Consider the following 6,035-nt stretch of genomic DNA (forward strand, 5'->3'; position numbering starts at 1 on the left):
AATGTCTTGCTAAAGCAAGCATGTGAAAGACTGTTTTTCTAAAGCAGCCACAGGCAAAAGGGTGTTTGGATATAGCAAACATGTGAAAGGAAGCTTGATGAAGGAGTATAAATATGACCTCACAGACAGAGAGAGATGAGCACTGAGACTTGACTTAATTTACTCTGCTGTGCTCTTCTTCCTTAGTGACATGCATGCATTGGTTTTGCCTTTCATAATGTTGTTGAACTCAACTTGTGATAATGCTGGCATTGAGAGAAACTCTCCTAATAACTGCTTCAGTGACCTTGCCTTAGGAGGGTTGGTGAAACTGGCAGCTTCTTCAGAATTAAACTACAGCTGCGGGTTCATGCCTGGTGTCTGCCTGCAGAAAGAACTGAATTGTAGCTACCAGTTTGTGTTTGGTATTTGCCGCCTAGAAGACTGATGTGCAGCTGCTGAGTCTTATTTAATGTTTGCTACAGGACTAAACTGCTTGAAAAGAAGATCAGGCTCACTTCCAATGAACTATTGCTGAAGAGGCCCACTTCCCCCATATCATAATAAGTTCTGCCACTACCTCTGCTGGGTGGTGGGATAGAGGAGAAGTTAAACCCTTATTAAGAGTAGGTTTCAAGGATATCATGGTATTTGCAGGAAAATGGATGAAACTAAATATACTGAATGAGGTAACTCAGACCCAAAAGTACATGCATGGTATGTACTCACTAATAAGTTGATATTAGTCCAAAAGGCACATAATACCTAGGATACAATCCACAGAACTCAAGAAGGTTAAGAAGCAGAATGCCCCAAGTTAGGATGCTTCAGTCTCAATTGGGAGGTAGAGGAATATAATCATTGGAAGCAGAGGGATCGGGTGACCTGGGTGAGAGGGGGAGAGGAGGACAGTGGGACATGATCAGGTATGGTGGGAGGCAGAAGAGAAGGCCTGAAGGCCAGAAGAGTGAATAAAAATAGGTAATCTTGAGGGGTGGGAGAGAGGGACCTCTAGTACCAGAGAATGGGAGGTAAAGTGCCCAACACTGGGGAAAGGGAACCCATATAGTCTACTTCCAGTAGAAAGATACATATATAGCAACTGGGGAATGAGATTGCTATCCCACAATCAAAAATTCTGACCCAGAATTGTTCTTATCTAAATGAACTACAGTGACAAAAATGGAGAAAATACTGAAGGAAAGGTGGTACACTGACCAGCACAACTTGAGATCCAGCTCAAGAGGAGGCTCCAAGGCCTGACACTATTGCTGTTGCTATGGCATGCCTACAGACATGTATGGAGCATAGCATGACTGTCCTCCGTGAGGCCCAACAAGCAGTTGACTGACACAGAAACATACTTACACTCAGCCATTAGACTGAAGTCAGGAACCCCTGTGGTTGAATTAGGAAAAGTCTGGAAGAAACTGAGTAAGAGGGATACTCCCTCCATAGGAAGACCAGCAGTCTCAACTAACCTGGACCTCCAAGATCTCTTAGACACTGAGCCACTAATCAAGCAGCCTACACTTGCTGATATGAAGCTCCGACAATTATACAGCAGAGGACTGCCTTCTCTGGCCTCAGTGAGAGAAGAAGCATATACCTTCAAGAGACTTGAGGCCCCATGGAATGGGGAGGTCTGGAGGGGACATCCTTTTGAAGATAGGGGGATAAATGAGAAACTGTGGGAGGGAGTACTTGGAGGGGAGCAATGACTGGACTCTAAAAATATAAAAAATAATTTTTTTTAAAAGCAGATTGAAAAAAAATATGCTTATTCTAATGACCTTCATCCTTAGGATGGGGTCTCTATAAACAGCAGCCTCTTGGAATGTATGAAACCCTAAGTTAAACTATTAGACTACTTAGCCTTATCTGTGGTTGATGAGGCTTATGTGGCCTTGTTGAGTTCTGTAACCACATCAGTACTTGGTAATCCATAAAAATGTGGGCCTTTACCATCCCCCATGGTTTTGCTGCTTTTATTAGGCTGTAGGAATTAGTGGTTGATGCAATTTGATGGCATTGAAGGCTACCGGGATGTTATTAGATCTTGGAGATGAAGTATTTGGCCAGTAGAGATGAGACATGTGAGAGTACCCCATGCCTAAGGAGATTTGTGGACAGACTATATTTTTTATTTATTCTCCTAATTCATTGAAAACAGAAGAATATTTAAAAAAAACTTGAGGTTGGTGTACATTTGTGATGATTAATATGATCGACAACTTGACAGGCTATAGAATTACTTGGAAATAAGCCTCTCAGAATGTCTGTGAAGGATACTCTAGATTAGGGAGATGCTTCCTAACTGTGGAATGCAATATTCCCTGGGATATAGTAAAAGTAGAAAGTGTGCTGAAGAGAAGTATTCATTTTTCTGCTTACTTGTGTTGGACATAATGTGACCAGCTGCTTCAGACACCTGTTGTTGTACTTGCAATGATGCTCTACATCCTTGATCTGCAAGTCATGGCAAACGTTCTTTACCTGATTTATGCTTTTATCACATTATCTTGCTGAGCAAAAGAAGAAACTATTATTGCTTTCTAATATAGAAAAATGTGTGTGTGTGTGTGTGTGTGTGTGTGTGTGTGTGTGTGTTTGTGTTTGTGTTTGTGTGTGTGTAGGCTTGAAACTAGAGAAGGGGATCATGAGTAGTGAGGAAGTGCTCCTAAGATGTGGGCAAGTAGAAGATACTGGAATACATGTGACATGAAAGAAGGGCCTATTCACAGTGAAGATGGAAAGTAGACACTTAGGGGCACAAGGGAAGTGCAGTGGAGTAAAGTGAAAAAGACATAATGGCACACACACACACACACACACACACACACACACACGCACACACACACGTGACAATGCATAACAAAACTTTGCATCTAATAAAAATTAATTTAATCTATTACCTCTATGTGTCAGTGAAGGAGATCTGTGGGTTGACTCAGGTCAATAAGAACAAAAAGTGGCAGGAACTTGCAACCAATCTTAATGTGGGTACATCAAGCAGTGCTGCCAGCTCGTTGAAAAAGCATTATATCCAGTGTTTCTATGCCTCACAGAGTGAGGATGGGACCTGGAATTGGGCCTGAAGGAAATATGGGCACTGGAGCCCCTCAGCCAAATCTCATGCCTTCCACCCCAGACTTGGGGATGTATTCTCCTAGTCTAGTCGCTACCCCTTGCAGCAGCAAGAGCAGCAACAGCAGCAGCAGCAGTAGCAGCAATGATATGATTTTTATAGCAAGCAATTTTCCACCCAAGGCACCCCTTCCAGCAGCCCCCCTTCTCTAGCCAGTAGACCACAATGCATCATCATCATCATCATCATCATCATCATCAGCAGCAGCAGCAGCAGCAGCACCACCACCACCACCACCACCACCACCACCAGCACCAGCACCAGCAGCAGCAGCAATAACATGATTCCTATGTCAACCAATTCTCCACCCAATGCACCCCTTCCAGCAGCCCCTTCCCCAGCCAGCAGACCACAATGTATCATCATCATCATCAACAGCATCAACAGCATCATCAGCATTATAAGAGGCTAATTAATGAACAGCACATATGGCCCTCCTACCAAGTGGTATGAAGTGGAGATGTACAGTGTGCCATATAGTGCTGGGTAAGGACAGCCTCAGCAGCAACACTTGCCTGCAGCTCAGCCCCAGTCTGCCAGCCAGCCACAAGCTACCCAGCCTTCCCCTCAGCAGGATGTGTACCATCAGTACAGCAATGCCTATCCTGCTGCTGCCACTGCTGCCACTGAGCACTGACCAGCAGGCGGCCCCTAGAACCAATTTCTCCTTTGGCTGAGACCATGTCTATGCACCTCCTGGTTCCAATGCTCAGTAGAACATGCCATCACAAATGATAGGTGGCCCCATCCAGGCATCAGCTGAGGTTGCTCAGTACGGCACCATGTGGCAGGGGCGAAATGACATGACCTGCAATTATACTAACAGGTAGAACACAGGCTCTCCCTGCCAGGGTCCTATGTATCATGGTGTGAACTGAATAGTTGAAATGCTTCACACAGATCAGAGAGTCAACCATGAAGGCCCATGGCCTTCCCATGGCACACACCAGCCTCTCTGTGGTCCTTTATCCCCTGTTCCCCCCATAACAAGAGCCCCTCCATCTATCTGCCAGCCTTCACCAAGCATGTAGTGAAAGACCAGGATAAATCCTGACCCCCTAACAGGTAAAGTAGAAGGTAGAGTAGAAGACCCCTAGCAGGTAGAGTAGAGCCAAAAATGTAGGATAGCCGGTTCAGTGACTGTTTCAGGAACTGGCTGACCATAAAGAATTTATGGACTTAAGGTCACGGTGACTCTGTTTCAGAAACTGACTGACCATAAAAACATAAAAGTTAAATAACACATCATAAACAATCTTGAGAAACCGGATGTTCCTCTTGCGATTCTTCACTGGTAATTTCACCTTATAGGCAATCTTGAGAAACCAGGTATTTACTTTATGATTCTTCACTGGTATTTTTGGTATTCTTCAATGATGTACTCCCCCCTGCCTTGGTTGTGTTTTTTTATATTTAAAACCCCCCTCTCCCAGCCACTAGGGGTCAGACTGACTCCTCTACCCCTGTGTGGGATATGAGTTTCAATCCCAGTGCACTGGTTCATGAAAAACCTCGTGTAATTGCAGCAAGGACGATCTCTCTTGAGTTCTTGTGGGGGGGGGGGGTCATGTTATCCCGAGATTCGAGTGAAGGTCTCCCCTCTGCGGGGGTCTTTCAGCAGAATCACATTTACAACCCTGCTCCCTTCCCCCAGCCCATGGAGAACCTTACTTCTAGCAAGTCTCCATTCCTGCACTCTGGGATGAAAATGCAAAAGGCAGGTCCACCACTGCCTGTTTCACACATGGTGCCTACCCCTGTGCAGCTGCCTATAAAATATCACCTTCATACCTGGCTCTGTAGAGGACACACAGCTTGGTTTGAAGCAGAGAAGGAGGCTCACAATGAAAGACACTGGAACCCCAGAGGCATGGTGGGCAATGATGTCCCTCAAGTCCGGGCTCCTGGCAGAGAGCACATGGGCATCAGACAGCATTAACATCCTATTGTATAATGAAAACAGCATTATGACCTTCGACCCCAGCCAGCTCCGAGGGTTACTAGAGCTCCTTGTGGAACATATGCCTCAATGCCTGCTTGAAATCCTTGGCATTTTAAAGGAGTATGAGGTGAGGGACCCAGGACAGAAAACAGTACTAGACCGTGGGAGATTCACCAAGGTGTCTAGTCCAGACTCCCACGGAGGAAAAAAGAGGAAGAAGAACACGTAAATCCTAAACTGCAGGAGGAAGAGAAAGAAGGGATTAAAAATGATGAGAAGATGGCCTTTTTGGGCAAGGACAAGCCATCTTCAGAGATGAGTGAGGACAAGCGAGGCAGTAAGTTTGACAAGCTTCCAGTAAAGATCGTGCAGAAGAATGACCCATTTGTGGTGGACTGCTCGGATAAGCTTGGGCGTGTGCAGGAGTTTGACAGTGGCCTGCTGCACTGGCGGATTGGTGGTGGGGATACCCACTGAGTATACCCAGACCCACTTTGAGAGCAAGATATAGCTGCTTCCTTCCCGGCCTTATGTGCCCTCCCCGATGCCCCCCTCGGAAGCACCCTCTCGCTCCATTGTCCCTGGCGTGCCCTCTGCTGTTGTGACGTGTTTCCAAATTTGAGACACAGACACAGTGAGGTCTTGGAAACCCTCAGCAAACTCAGCATCCAGGACAACAATGTGGACCTGATCCTGGCCACGTCTCCTTTTAGCCTCCCGGAGAAGTTGTATAATACCATGGTGTGCTTCCTCAGTGACAGAAAGAACCTAGTGTGCCGGGAGATGGCCGTGGTACTGCTGGCAAATCTGGCACAGGGAGGCAGCCTGGCAGCCCAGGCCGGTGCAGAGCAGAAGGGTAGCATCGGCAGCCTCCTGGGTTTCCTGGAGGACAGCCTTGCTGCCACACAGTTCCAGCAGAGCCAGGCAAGCCTCCTCCATATGCAGAACCCACACTTTGAACCAACT

Source organism: Micromys minutus (genome assembly GCF_963924665.1).
Source record: "Micromys minutus genome assembly, chromosome: X".
Classification (NCBI taxonomy): Eukaryota; Metazoa; Chordata; class Mammalia; order Rodentia; family Muridae; genus Micromys; species Micromys minutus.